The sequence below is a fragment of the Triticum dicoccoides genome, chromosome 1A (assembly GCF_002162155.2).
Source record: "Triticum dicoccoides isolate Atlit2015 ecotype Zavitan chromosome 1A, WEW_v2.0, whole genome shotgun sequence".
NCBI classification, from domain to species: Eukaryota; Viridiplantae; Streptophyta; class Magnoliopsida; order Poales; family Poaceae; genus Triticum; species Triticum dicoccoides.
In genome coordinates this window covers 487,980,322-487,995,669 of record NC_041380.1, presented here as the reverse complement: position 1 = coordinate 487,995,669, position 15,348 = coordinate 487,980,322, and positions in this window count along the sequence as shown.

Genomic DNA, 15,348 nt, shown 5'->3' with positions numbered 1-15,348 from the left:
AGGAAGTCATCCGCGCCCGCATTGTAAAGAAGCGGCAGTGAAGGAACACACTCATCCTCGCCCGAGTGCAGAATCGGGCGATCGGTGCCACGGCCGGACTGCCCGCCAAGGAGGAGGACAACGATGGGTCGGACAGCTCTGGCGGCAAGCAGATCCGGCTCAATCCATACCGCGTCTTCGACCGCTACTTCCGAGAGAAGGGCGGCGCCGGGAAGGGCAAGGGTAACCGTGGATGATCTTCTCCATTGCTACTATGTAGGTTAAACATGCCATTTTTTGATAGTCCGATTACATGTCTTGTTGTAGTACGTAGTTGCATGAGTCTTTATGGACTTAAGGTTTGCAAATTAAGATGTCTGGTTGTGAGAAGAAAAATTTGAGGTGTGATCTGTCAGCGTCCACGAATATTGAGGAGTTTGAGTGGTCGAATATGTCAAAGTCAGCTGGGGAGGCTCACACACGAGATATTTATCCTGCCATAATCCTCCCCTACTCCCTCTGGTTCTTTTTACTCTGCATATAAAAATTATCTGAAGTCAAACTTTTTAAAGTTTGACCATATGTATATAAAAACATATCAACATCTATCATGTTAAAGTTATACAATATGAAACTGTAAGTCCTGATGTATAAATATGTATTGATTTCACATTGTGAATGTTGGTGTTTTTTTCTATAAAGTTGATTAAACTTTACGAGACTTGATTTGAAACAAATTTTATATGCGAACTAAAAGGACCGAAAGGAATACGAGATTCGGGTGCCTCCACGAAGAACGGAAGAGCAACTCAACTTTTACATCTCCCAGTCCCAGTGAACGAGGTCCAGCTTGGCCTAACACTGCGAACCACCGCAGCCTGCCACTGTCACGCACGACCACGTGACTGACACGGCCCCATGCCTCCGTGACCGCCCAGCTAGCGCCTAGCAGTGCACAGTACACATTTGCCATGTGCTCATCGTGGACGAAACAGAGTCGTCTAGTCCAGGACCCACCCAGCGCGCCACCTTACCCACCGTCCGATCGGAGCCCTCCCATCCGCTCTCGGCCGTCCAATGACCAGGGAGCGAGCACTGTCGCCGAGCCCTAACGCGGCCCACTGGCCGTTTCTCTCTCCAGGCTGTTTTCCGGTCGGGACTTTGCTTATCACGGGCCGTTTTTCCTTTTTATGTTTAATGCGACTACTGTTTAGCTCGAGCTGATTAAGTCTGCGAGACTGCAACTAAGCGGTCAAGTTTATGGATGGCTTTGGTGCACTTGGGCTCCGCAGACTGCACTCTTTTGCAACCACTTGCTATAATCACATGGAATCTATCTAGAAATTTGGATTTGACCTCATCACGTGAATTCCGTGAGCATGGTTTTCGAGCTCCAGTTCATTCAAACTGATTAGCTAGCTAGCCACCCTCAACAACAACAAAAAGCACTACTCCCTCGGTCACATAATATAAGAGTGTTTTTTTATTAAGTATATTGATTATTAGAAAAAACGAGATAGACTATGATTTGTTCTCGCTTGTCTTGTATTTTAAGTAAATCATGTACGTCTATATATATGCCCTCGACCCGCCGCTGCGTCGCCCATTCAGGTTGTAGCGCAGCGGCCCGCGGTCCACTCCGCCATCTTCACGCGTTGACTTTTCGTGGTATGCGTCGCGCCGTCTTCTTTGACGCGGTAACACCACCGTCCGCGTTGGTCTTCGTCATGCTGTCGGATTCTTCGCCTACTTCGAGCATCGCCATCACACTCCTAACCTAGCCGTCGCCGCCGCCGTTACCGCCGTCCGTCCACGCCATTCGTCTTCATCCAGCACCAGCCCGTCGCCAGCGTCGCCGTCATCTACCCTAGCCATTTTCACTCCGACCACCGTTGGTGATATCAGCCCCCGCGCCGATTGGTGCAACCGTCGTCGAGTCCTTCTCTGTTGGCCTCTCCGATTTCCACGACATGACATACACCTTGCAGGTCCCGGTCTACGCACGTCCGGTGCTGGCAACACCGATGCATGCCTTCGTCCACGACGTGTCCCCGGGCCTGGCAAGCCTGGTGCGGCACTTTGTCAACTTCGTCTTCGTCCGTCTACACATACCCAGTGCTGGCAACACTGATGCATGTCTTCGTCCATAATGTGTCCCCGGGCTTGGCAAACCCGGCGCGACGCATCGTCAACAACGTCTTCTTCACGGCGCACCACTACTTCGGCACCACTGCACCCATGACTGACTCGGCGCCTCCTTGCGCCCGCAGCCCCACGACGACTTCCTCGACACCGGCCACCCCGACTCGACATCGATCACGACATTTTTCGCATGGCTACCTCAGCCACGGCTACACCACCTCCGCTCTCGGCTACCTCGACAAAAGACACAAAGGCCTACCGCCTTGCTTGAGCAACCTCGTCGGTTGTCACTGCTGTCGTGGTTCTAAGTCTGACAGTAGTGTAGGGGGGTAAGTATGGAGAGGCAAGATCTTAGCTGTGGAGAAGTTGTAAGCACGCAAGCTTTACGAGTTCAGGCCCTTCTCGGAGGAAGTAATAGCCCTACGTCTCGGAGCCCGGAGGCGGTCGACTGGATTATGTGAATATGAGTTACAGAGGTGCGAACCCTTGTCTCGGAGGAGGGGGGTGGCTTATATAGAGTGCGCCAGGACCCCGGCCAGCCCACGTTACAAAGGGTTCAATGTACATTAAGGCAGGGCGTTACTGGTAACGCTAGTAATAAAGTGTTATGATGACCATAAAAGCTACTTAATGACCGACCGTTAGCGTGCGGAGTGACTTCAGGTCTCCTGGCCGTCGAGTGGTTGGATCTTGGTCGAGTGATTGCTTCTTGGTCGAGCGTCTTCGAGTCTGTCGAGTGGAACACCTCCAAGTCGATTGAAAGGTGGTTTCTTCTAGAGATGTCCTTGGGTAGGGCAGTTAGGACAGGACCATGATCCTACCCTAGGTACATAGCTTCATCATTAGCCCCCGAATGGATCGAGGTTTGAGTGGGGAAGGAGTTGAGAACTTCTCTGACTCGTTTTTCATGCCGTGAGCATATCTTGTTTCAGATCAACGGACCTGAGTGATGACAGCAACTTCCTTTTTAGTCGCCTTGATCCATTCTTAATTCTTCGTCGAGTGGGTTTCTTTACTTGTAAGGCTCCGAGTGATGGTGCGGAGGAGATCTTTGGTATGACCAGTTGTTTGCTGCGCGTAGATTTCATGGGATCCGAATTTTGGGAAGCGCGCGGGACGAGGGAGGCCGCAGTAATCGGATGGATAGAGTGGAGCCACCTCGATCCCCGCGCCACCTTTTTCGCCACGTATCGCGCGCGCGGTCGTTACGGGATTTGACAGAGCCACCTGGGCCTACCCGTCAACCACTCGGAAGCGGCCTGATATAAAGCGCCGGACCGGAGTCTCCCGAACAGTGCATCTCATTACCTCTTCTCTTCCTCACGCCCCTCCGTTGCGCTCGCTCTCGCTCCAGCGCCACCACACCGTACGCGTCTCGCCGGCGACAATGGGGAAGGAGAAGACAGCGGCTCTGGAGCGGGCAAAGAAGGCGACAGCAAGGTCGAAGGGGAAGGCGACCAGCCGGGGCGGATCTTCCTCGCGGTCCGGCCTGCCGAGGGGCTGGATCCAGGGCGACTAGATCCACTCGAGGATCTCCCAAGAAGACCTCGACGACTTGGCCGAAGGGGGGCTGATCCCCTATGACTCGGTGCGGCTTTCGGGGAAGGAATCTGAGCCGCAGCCTCGGGAGGGTGAGCGTGTCCTTCTTGCCACCCACATCGACCGTGGATTTTCCTTGCCCCCTCACCCCTTCTTCCGAGGGTTTCTGAACTTCTTCGGGGCACAACTCCATCATTTTACCCCCTACTCAATCGTTTATCTTGCCGCTTTCATTTCTTTGTGTGAGAACTTCCGGGGTTGTCGGCCTCACTGGGGTCTCTTCAAGCATATTTTCACTTGTCGCTCCCAGACAGTGAAAAAGGCTAATCCGAGTGACGAGAGGACCCAAGTGATCCAGATGTGTGGGTGTCTTAGCATCCAGACGAGAGGGAAAAGCTCCTTTCCGACCATGATTCTTCCCGACTCAGTTCATGGATGGCAGTCGACCTGGTTTTACTGTAAAGACCAGTCAACGCCAGGGCAATCGACTGGCCTCCCTCCCTTTACCATCGACCGAGTGGAAAAACCCTCCCCTTTGAAGGTGCTCCCAGAGGAGAAGGCGCACGTGAAGGTGTTGGTCAACCGAGTGGTCCAGCTTATTCATGACGGGGTCACTGGTTTGGATCTCTTGGAGGTCTTCCTTCAGCGGTGCATCCAACCTCTCCAAGCCCGACACCATCCAATGTGGATGTATTCGGGTCTTGAAGACTCCACTCGGATCCACCCGGAGGAGGTCGACGACGACACACTGGAGAAGTGGCTGTCTGGCATTACCGGGAATAAGGACAATCCCAGGGGAGCCAGGAGAGTCCCTCCATTCGACCAGTCTCACGCACCAGAGCAGGTATGATTCTGAGTTTTTGCTTGTACTCTGAATTCACTCGTGTAGCTGCCTCTATTGCGTTGACTGACTTTGATCTACCTGCTTTCTTTCAGGCCGTTATTGAAATGTATTCAATGCCCAACAGGGACCTAGAGCAAGCTCTGGAAGGCGAGGCGAGTGGCGGCGAAAGTGGCAAGTAGACTTCCGATGGTGAAGGGGATGGAGGAAGCGACGACTCAAGCGATGGAGAAGAAGTCGAGTCACCTCATCGCAGGGAGAGGTGATCCAAGCTTGACAAAGAACGGCCGAGTGCCCGTGATAAGGCAACTGCTTCGGCTGGTCAGTCTTCGAAGCGCCCTCGGATCTCTTCACCAACCCCGACTGAGAAGGCGCCAAAGCACCCAGAGTTGCAGAGCCGAAGACTCGGAAGGCGTTGCCGAAAATCAAGATTGATATCCCCGTCGCTTCCGCGTGAGTGCCTCTCTTTGCATTCACTCGACGCTCCCCGCTGTTTGTTTTTCTTGTTTTAACTGGACGAACTTTGGAACTGTCAGCGCTACTACCTCCGGGACCTCAGCTTACAGGGACGAAGATGAGGTGATGGAGGATGCGGTCACTTCTAATCCGGGTATGATCACTGCCATACTGTCTTTATTTTGGTCGATTCAACTGCAACGCGTATCATTGGGTGATGTGATTTTGACGGTTGAACTTTGCATAGCTCCCAACGTTATTGACCTCCCTGATGATGATGAAGAGCCCGAGAGGCCTTCGACAAGGAAAAATAGGCGAGCTCCTGCAAGCGAGGCGCTACAGACGACGCCGAGGGCGGAACCAGTTGTTCAGGACACTGGCGACGTTAATCGGGGTTCTGTTACCTTCGCTGAGCCACTGTCGAGTGCCTTGCCTTCTTCGTCGACTGCTCAGGCCCCTATCGACCTGCCTTCAGTTTTTGCGACCCATCATGTCCCACAGGACGAGCTGAATGCTGCTAAGGAAGCCATACGCCAGGCGGGCATTATGATGTAGAAGATGAAGACGGTGCGGGACGCCAGCCAAGCCGCCTATGATGCCAGCTCGGCTCTCTAGAGCAACGTTCAGGTTAGTTGGTCGCCGCTTGTTCTGTTAGGATATGCTACCTGAAGATTCTTTTCGAAAACATTTGCATCTGTACACCCACTGGGTCCGTCAATTGAATTTTTGGACTAGTGGGGGCACGCTGAGTGCACCCACTGGGTGTAGTCCCTGAGACTACGGTGGACTGCTGGCAGTCGACTGCAGTCTTTGTATTTTGCCGAATGTATAAACCAAACTGGTAGTTTATCTCTTCCACTCGACTTCGGCGGGCCGGTCGAGTGGGATCAGAACCTGTGGGGGCACGCTAAGTGCACCCACTGGCTGTAGTCCCTGAGACTACGATGGACTGCTTGCAGTCGACTGTAGTCTTTGTATTTTGCAGAATGTATAAACCGAACTGGTAGTTTATCTCTTCCACTCGACTTCGGCGGGCCGGTTGAGTGGGATCAGAACCGGTGGGGGCACGCTAAGTGCACCCACTGGGTGTAGTCCCCGAGACTATGGTGGACTACGGGCAGTCGACCGTAGTCTTAGTATTTATTGCCTTTGTTGTTTTTTGCTGTAAAAATAACTTCTCCCCTTTGATTTCAGAAATCTTGTGATCTTGGAGCTCGCTTTGCTGACTTGGAGAAGCAGCAGATTCAACTGAACCTTGACTTGGAGCTGGCCAGGACAGAGCTGCAAAAGGTCAGAGACGGCGCCGCAGGTAAGATGAGTTTGTCGACTGGTCAGTTTTAGGCTTAGGTACCCTTTTGCTATTTCTGAATCAATCATCATTTCTTTGCAGAAAAACTGAGAGAAACTCTGGCGAAGAAGGATCAGGATTTGGCCGCTGCTCGTAAGGAGGCTGACGACAAGACCGCTCTGGCCGAACAGAAGCTGGCTTCAGTCGGCCAGCTGGAAGAAGAGAATACCAGGCTGAAGACCGCTCTGAATGACTCCAACAAGGAGTGCTCGTGCTGGAAGAAGGCGAATCTCGTCCAGGGTGAGAAAATGGAAGGCATTGCTCGCAGGAGGGATGATCTGTAGAGTTATCTGAGAAGTCTTGCCAAGAAGCTGTTCATCAAGCTTGAAGGTGCACATTCTGTTCCGACTGACTTTTTTTTGAGTCGACTCAGTGTACGAAAATTGACTTATCCTTGGATCGTGAATGTAGAGTTTTGCCAGAACTTTGAAGAGGAGACTGGGCGGATCGAGCCTGGTTTGGATCCAATCAACTCTCCTGTGAAAGATGAAATTGCCATGAATCTGCTCCGTCTGGAATCTCGCATCGACAGTGTCGTGGACTACTTGGCTCGACTGAAGGCCGCCATGTCACGAATTGACCCAGCACTTTGGCCAGAGGCTGTGCTCCAAAATGATATTGAGTCCCTGATGACTCGACTAAATGAAGTCCCCAACCGAGTGCAGGAGTGGAAGAAGTCTGCTGCTCGGTGTGGCGCTGACGTGGCTTTGTCTTTGGTTCGTGTCCACTGCAAGGAGGTGCGACAGGACAAACTGGCAGCAATCAAGGTCGCCAACACCCAGAAGCATGACTTCCGAACCTTTATGGAGACTTTCATCGCTGCAGCCACTCGAATAGCCGACGGCGTCGACCTGGATGAGTTCGTCGAGCCTACCAGCCCTCCTCCCGCGGAGTGAACAAACTCTTATGTCCCACCTTAAATTTGCCTCGGAATGACGAGTGGTTTTTGTAACCGTTAAACCTTTTCGGGTTGCATGTTCGAGTACTTCGATCTGTGATTTGGAACCTTTGGAATTTACCCGAACTTGGTTTACCGTTGAATATCTTTATGAATCTCCTGCTGAGTGAACCCATTCTTCATTGGAGACAACTTTTGCGTTCGCAACGCAGCTCCGAAGGAGAGGGAAGCAGTCGACCTATGTCTTGTATTTGTGGCGAAGCTCCCCAGGGGAAGGCGACGGTTGACCCACACCCTGTTACTGCAGAGTGGGACGGAGCGCACATTGTATTTGTGGCGAAGCTCCCCAGGAGAAGGTGGCACTCGACCTGCCCCTCGTCGTCCTTGAGGAATGAGATGTGTTTCGTACTTAGGCGAGTTCTGGACTGCAGCTAAGCCCCCGAGTGGGAGGATTACTCTCCACTCGGTAGGATTTTTTTTCAAACTTAGGCGAGTGCCGGACTGCAGCTAAGTCTCTAAGTGAGAGAACTTAGGCGAGTACTGGACTGCGGCTAAGCCCCCGAGTGGGAGGATTGCTCTCCACTCGGTAGGATTTTTTTTCAAACTTAGGCGAGTGCCGGACTGCAGCTAAGTCTCTAAGTGAGAGAACTTAGGCGAGTACTGGACTGCAGCTAAGCCCCCGAGTGGGAGGATTGCTCTCCACTCCGTAGGATTTTTTTTCAAACTTAGGCGAGTGCCGGACTGCAGCTAAGTCTCTAAGTGAGAGAACTTAGGCGAGTACTGGACTGCAGCTAAGCCCCCGAGTGGGAGGATTGCTCTCCACTCGGTAGGATTTTTTCAAACTTAGGCGAGTGCCGGACTGCAGCTAAGTCTCTAAGTGAGAGAACTTAGGCGAGTGCTGGACTGCAGCTAAGCCCCCGAGTGGGAGGATTGCTCTCCACTCGGTAGGATTTTTTCAAACTTAGGCGAAACGGATTCGCAGCTAAGCCCCCGAGTGGGAGACAGGCTCGCCACTCGGTAGGAAACTGTTTTTACAAACTTAGGCGAAGCGGATTCGCAGCTAAGCCACCCACTGGGGGATTTATTACGCAAACAAAAAAACAATAATAATCACTGGGAAAACTATAACGCTCTTGTCTTTGATAAATAAACTACATGAGTTTTTCTTATTACATCTCATCCGAGTGAGAATTTAAGTATAAAAGGGGAGGAGTAGCTTCGCATTCCAGTCTCGTGGCTCATCAATCTGGCGATCGACATTGTAGAGGTGGTATGCTCCATTGTGGAGGACTCTGGTGACTATGAAGGGGCCTTCCCAAGTAGGAGCGAGCTTGTGTGGTTTCTGGTGATCCACTCGGAGGACTAAGTCTCCTTCTTGGAAGGCTCGGCTCTTCACGTTTCTAGCATGGAATCGACGCAAGTCTTGCTGATAGATGGTCGATTGAATCAAGGCCATTTCTCTTTCTTCTTCTAGGAGGTCGACTGCGTCCTGCCGGACTTGTTCTGCTTCATCTTCTGAGTAGAACTCGACTCTGGGAGCATTGTGAAGCAGGTCACTCGGTAAGACTGCCTCGGCTCCATAGACCAGAAAGAATGGGGTTCTTCCGGTCGATCGATTCAGGGTTGTCCTCAATCCCCAAAGGACTGATGTAAGCTCGTCGACCCATGCACCTGCTGCGTGCTTGAGATCGTGCATCAATCGGGGTTTCAGTCCTTTCAGAATTAGTCCGTTTGCCCATTCTGCTTGCCCATTCGATTGAGGGTGAGCGACCGAAGCATAGTCGACCCGAGTGCCCTGAGAGGCGAAAAGGCCCTGAATTTGTCGGAATCGAAGTTTGACCCGTTGTCGGTGATGATGCTGTGTGGAACTCCATATCTGAATATCAACTCTCTGATGAAACTGATAGCGGTGCAAGCATCAAGATTCTTGATAGGCTTGGCCTCAATCCATTTGGTGAACTTGTCGACTGCTACCAGCACATGAGTGAAGTCGCTCCTGCCTGTTCTCAGTGGTCCAACCATGTCCAAACCCCAAACAGCGAAGGGCCAGACGAGTGGAATGGTTTTCAGGGCTGACGCGGGCTTGTGTGGCATGTTGGAGTAATACTGACATCCTTCACATTTGTCGACTATCTCTTTGGCCATCTCATTGGCTCTTGGCCAGTAGAACCCCGCTCGGTATGCTTTAGCCACAATGGTCCGAGAGGACGCATGATGACCACAGGTCCCCGAGTGGATATCGTTAAGGATCATCTGACCTTCTTCTGGTGTAATACACTTCTGGCCGACCCCAGTCGCGCTTTCTCTATATAACTGTCCCTTTATGACTGTAAAGGCCTTGGATCGATGCACGATCTGTCGAGCTTCTTCTTCGTCTTCTAGGAGTTCTTTCCTTAGGATGTACGCGATGTACGGTTCTGTCCAGAAGGGAGTGATAACCAAGACTTCCATGATCAAGTCGACCACAGCTGGCACTTCAACTTCAGTCAGATCCGTGGCACTTTTTGGCTGCGGGGCCTCTTCAGTGAAGGGATCCTCCTGGACTGATGGTGTGTGGATGTGTTCCAGAAACACATTGCTGGGAATGGCTTCTCTTTTGGAACCTATTTTTGCCATATCATCAGCTGCTTGATTTTTCAGCCGGGGTATGTGATGAAGCTCTAACCCCTCGAATTTCTTCTCCAGTTTTCTCATTGTATTGCAATAACCAGTCATGGCTGAACTTCTGACATCCCATTCCTTCATCACTTGATTGACCACCAAATCAGAGTCGCCATAGACCATGAGGCGACGGACGCCGAGTGAAATGGCCATGCGCAACCCATATAAAAGTGCTTCGTATTCTGCCTCGTTGTTAGAGGAATCAAAGTGGATTTGAAGAACATATCTGAGTTTATCTCCTCTGGGGGAGACCAACACCACTCCGGCTCCGGAACCATTTATCATCTTGGAACCGTTAAAGAACATGGTCCAATGCTCCGAGTGGACCTGAGTCGGCAGTTGCTGTTCAATCCACTCGGCGACGAAATCCGCGATTGCCTGGGACTTGATAGCTTTCTTTGCCTCAAACTTGATATCTAGAGGAAGGAGTTCAATCGCCCATTTTGCCACTCGACCAGTTGTGTCCCTGTTATGCAAGATCTCTGACAACGGAGCGTCGCTGACGACTGTAATGGAATGATCAGAGAAGTAGTGGGCAACTTTCTTTGTGATCATATAAATCCCATATACGAGCTTCTGATAATGAGGATATCTTTGCTTCGATGGGGTCAAGACTTCAAAAATATAATACACTGGGCGCTGAACTTTGAAGGTTTTCCCTTCTTCTTCCCGCTCGACCGTGAGTACCGTACTAACGACTTGTCCTATGGCTGCAATGTAAAGCAGCAAAGGCTCCTTGCTGATTGGGGCAGCAAGCACCGGCTGGGTGGAGAGCAGAGCTTTGAGTTCTGCGAACGCTGCGTCAGCTTCAGGAGTCCATTCGAACTTGTCAGACTTTTTCATCAATCGGTAAAGAGGTAATGCCTTTTCACCGAGACGAGATATGAATCGACTTAGGGCGGCCAAGCAACTAGTAAGCTTCTGAACATCGTGCACTCGTGCAGGACTTTTCATTCGGAGTATAGTACCAACTTTTTCTGAATTGGCGTCGATTCCCCGTTCGGAAACGAGAAAACCGAGTAACTTTCCGCCAGGAACCCCGAATGTGCATTTTGATGGATTAAGCTTGATATCAAACCTTCTGAGGTTGGCAAAGGTTTCAGCAAGGTCAGTCAGCAGGTCGGGACCCTTCCGTGACTTAACCACAATAGCATCCATATACGCCTCCACATTCTGACTGATCTAGGTGAGCAAACACTTCTGAATCATCCTCATGAATGTGGCTCCGGCATTCTTGAGGCCGAATGGCATGGTAACATAACAGAAGCACCCGAATGGAGTGATGAAAGCTGTTTTGATCTCGTCAGGTCCATACAGATGGATCTGATGGTACCCGGAATAGGCGTCTAAAAAGACAGTCGCTCACGTCCCGTAGTCGAGTCGACTATCTGATCGATGCGGGGGAGAGGAAAATGGTCTTTCGGGCAGGCCCGATTGATATGTTTAAAGTCAATGCACATGCGAAGTGACTTGTCCTTCTTGGGGACCATGACAACATTGGCGAGCCACTCGGAGTGGTAGATTTCTCGGATGAACTCTGCCGCTAAGAGCCGAGCTACCTCTTCGCCAATGGCCTTTCTCTTCTAGACGGCGGACCATCGGAGATGTTTCTTGACAGGTTTTATTTTTGAGTCGACTCTTAGGCGGTGCGCAGCCAGCTCCTTGGGAACACCCGGCATGTCAGAGGGCTTCCATGCGAAAATATCCCAGTTCTCACGGAGGAACTGGATGAGCGCTTCTTCCTATTTGGAGTCGAGTGTTGTCGAGATATGAGTTGGAGCAGCGTTGGGGTCAGTCAAGTGGATATGAGCTGTCTTTGTATCGCCAGTCGACTGAAAAGCTGACTCTGTAGCGGGCTTCTTGGCTCGCAACAAATCACTCGGGTCTGCAGTCTTCTGATATTCCTGCAACTCCACCACTTCCATCTGAGCGTCGGCGATCTTCGAACCTTTCTGAAAACATTCTTCCGCTTTCTTCCGATTGCCCGTAATAGTGATCACAGCTTTGGGGCCGGGCATCTTCAATTTAAGATACACACAACACGGTCGGGCTATGAAGCGTGCATAAGCCGGCCTGCCCAAAATAGCGTGGTAGGCACTCTGGAAGTCGACAACTTCAAATGTCAACTTTTCTTTGCGGTAATTCTTGGAATCACCGAAAACCACATCAAGAGCAATCTGGCCGAGTGATTCAGCCTTCTTCCCAGGAATGACTCCGTGGAAACTCATGTTGCTAGCACTGAGTCTGGACATCGGAATGCCCATCCCTTTCGACGTCTCAGCATACAATATGTTCAAACCACTGCCACCATCCATCAAGACTTTGGTCAGTCGAGTGCCTTCAACCACTGGGTCGACCACCAGAGCTTGCCTCCCAGGGGTGGCAATATGCATTGGGTGATCGGACTGGTCGAACGTAATGGCAGTCTGGGACCATTTCAAATAACTTGGTGTCGCCGGAGCAACCATATTCACCTCTCGGTTGATGACTTTCAATCGACTTTTGCTCTCAACATCAGCAAAAATCATCAAGGTGGAATTGACTTGAGGGTATCCGTCGTCACTATCCTCTTTGTCCTCGACCTTGTCCGACTCCTTTTCCTTACCTTTGGGTTGTTTGCCCTGGAACTGCTGGATCAAGAGTCGACACTGTCGAGTGGTATGTTTCGGGTAAATGAAATTACCCTCTTCATATTTCTTTGCGTGGACGAGACATGGCAAGTCCAACACATCATTTCCGTACTGGTCTTTAACCTTTTTAGGGTTCCAAGGCCCTTTAGGTTTCCCTTTAAACTTTCCTTGGGTTAAAGCCAAGGCTTCCCCGGGAGCCGCTGGCTCGGCTTTCCGCTTCTGTTTCCGATTGGAATTGCCTCCAGGTTCTTGGGCGACTGACTTGAGTTTGCCACTCTTGAGCCGATCTTCATCTTCGCCATTAGCGTACTTGGTGGCAATCTCCATCATCCGATTCAGGGGCATATCCCCAGTTCGACCGAATTTCAAATTCAGTTCTCTGTACTTGACGCCTTCCTTGAAGGCACAAACTGCTTGGTGCTCAGGCACATTCTCCATCGAGTGATGTAACGTGATCCACCTCTGGATGTAATCCCTCAAAGTTTCATTTGGCTTCTGTACACAAGACCGCAGTTTCGTCAGCCCTGCCGGTCGCTTGCACGTACCTTCAAATATGGTGGCGAACACTCGGGAGAGATCCTCCCAAGTGTAAATGCTGCTAGGTGCTAACTGGTTCGGCCACGCTCTGGCCGAGCCCTCCAACATGAGAGGGAGGTGCTTCATGGCCACTTCATCATTGCTGCCGCCGATCTGAATGGCCACTCGGTAATCTTCAAGCCAAGTATCGGGCTTGGACTCGCCAGTGAACTTACTGACTCCAGTCGCCAACCTGAAGTTGGGAGGAATCACAACGGCCCTGATGGCTCTACTAAAGCACTCTGGCCCCGAAACATGTACTCTGCTGCTGGTAGGTGCATCTCTGTCATGACCTTCTCGGTGAGCCCTGTTCCTGTCGACCAAACCCTGGACGAGAATGGATCTCGCGTCAAAGCCTGGCCCTCTGGGGTCGACTGGAATCCTTCGCCCATCATATGAGGGCGCCTGTCATCCTGCTGGCGAGGCACATACGACCCGCTCCTCAGGGGAGGCGTGGGCACTCGACGTCGACCGTCACGATCGACTCGGTGATCATACTGCTCATGGTTCTCATACTGGTCACGCCGGTCTCCACGTCCCTCAAACCTCGGGGGCGATCTCGGGCTGTGAGCCGACTAGACTGTGTCCGTGGTAACGGATCTGCTGTGAATCCTGTTCCGCGACTGAGAAACAGCGGAATTCTGATCTCCTACTGCCGGAGTAACACTCTGATCTGCAGCAAGCCTCTGCCAGCCTCCGACTGGAAAGGCTGAATCGACTCCGCTATACGGGCCGCAGCTGCTAAATTCTGAATCGGAGTTCGATATACCTGCGGGGGCGGGAAGAGCTGACGTCGACTGGATTCGGGAACCCGTTGTCGCACACGCTCAACGAGTGCTCGTTGGAGATTCTCCAGTCGAGTGCGCTCGGCCAAGTTTGCCAGGCGCGCGTCCTCCAAGGCGCGAGCCTCGGGGGTCTCTCCAACGATAGGAGTGTGCAGTGCATCCATGTTACAGCGGCGAAGTTCTTCTCTCTGCAGCGACGTGAGAGGCTCGAGAAGATACTCCTCATGGAGATGCGACAGGTCGCCTCCACCCGCGCCTCCGTCGGTACGGGGAAAACCGGGAGGACTGGGTGGTCCATCGACCATCAGAACCTCCGCCGCCGGATCGCTGCTGTCGCACTCGGATGCGGTCTCTGCGGAGCCAGTCGACAGGTCAAACAGGGCGTAGAGGGATTCATCGGGCTTGATCGCCGCGACATGGGGGGTGGCCGACTGACGCGCCACCGCGTGCCTCACCCACCGCTGAAGTCTCGACCGACCGGAACGCTTGCGCTGGCGGGAAACGGGGAGTGAGGACAACACAGGAGCCGACCGATAGGGGTCGACGGTTGCCGCAGGAGAACGCCGCGGACGCACGCGCTAAAGTGTGTTGCCCCGCGAGCAGAGAGTGCTTCCACGTCGAGCGGAGCCTCCTGGAGCCAAGCAGAGTCGTCGACGATGAACGTGAGCGTGCCGAGACGGATCTCGCGGCCCTCCACCGAAACTCCGCCGAAAACCATGATGATTTGGGTCGGAAAAAAGTCGCAACTTCTCCAACAAACGCTAAAACACCTGCCCCACGGTGGGCGCCAACTGTCGTGGTTCTAAGTCTGACAGTAGTGTAGGGGGGTAAGTATGGAGAGGCAAGATCTTAGCTATGGAGAAGTTGTAAGCACGCAAGCTTTATGAGTTCAGGCCCTTCTCGGAGGAAGTAATAGCCCTACGTCTCGGAGCCCGGAGACGGTCGACTGGATTATGTGAATATGAGTTACAGAGGTGCGAACCCTTGTCTCGGAGGAGGGGGTGGCTTATATAGAGTGCGCCAGGACCCCGGCCAGCCCACGTTACAAAGGGTTCAATGTACATTAAGGCAGGGCGTTACTGGTAACGCTAGTAATAAAGTGCTATGATGACCATAAAAGCTACTTAAGGACCGACCGTTAGCGTGCAGAGTGACTTCAGGTCTCCTGGCCGTCGAGTGGTTGGATCTTGATCGAGCGATTGCTTCTTGGTCGAGCGTCTTCGAGTCTGTCGAGTGGAACACCTCCAAGTCGATTGAAAGGTGGTTTCTTTTAGAGATGTCCTTGGGTAGGGCAGTTAGGACAGGTCCATGATCCTACCCTAGGTACATAGCTTCATCAACTGCAGCCACGCATTTCGCGATGCATCGATCGTTACGACTGTGGGGGGTGTCCGTTGTGACTCCGAAGGGATGTTGAGTATATTGATTATTAGGAAAGACGAGATAGACTAGAATTTGTTCTGGTTTGTCTTGTACTTCAAGTAGATCATGTA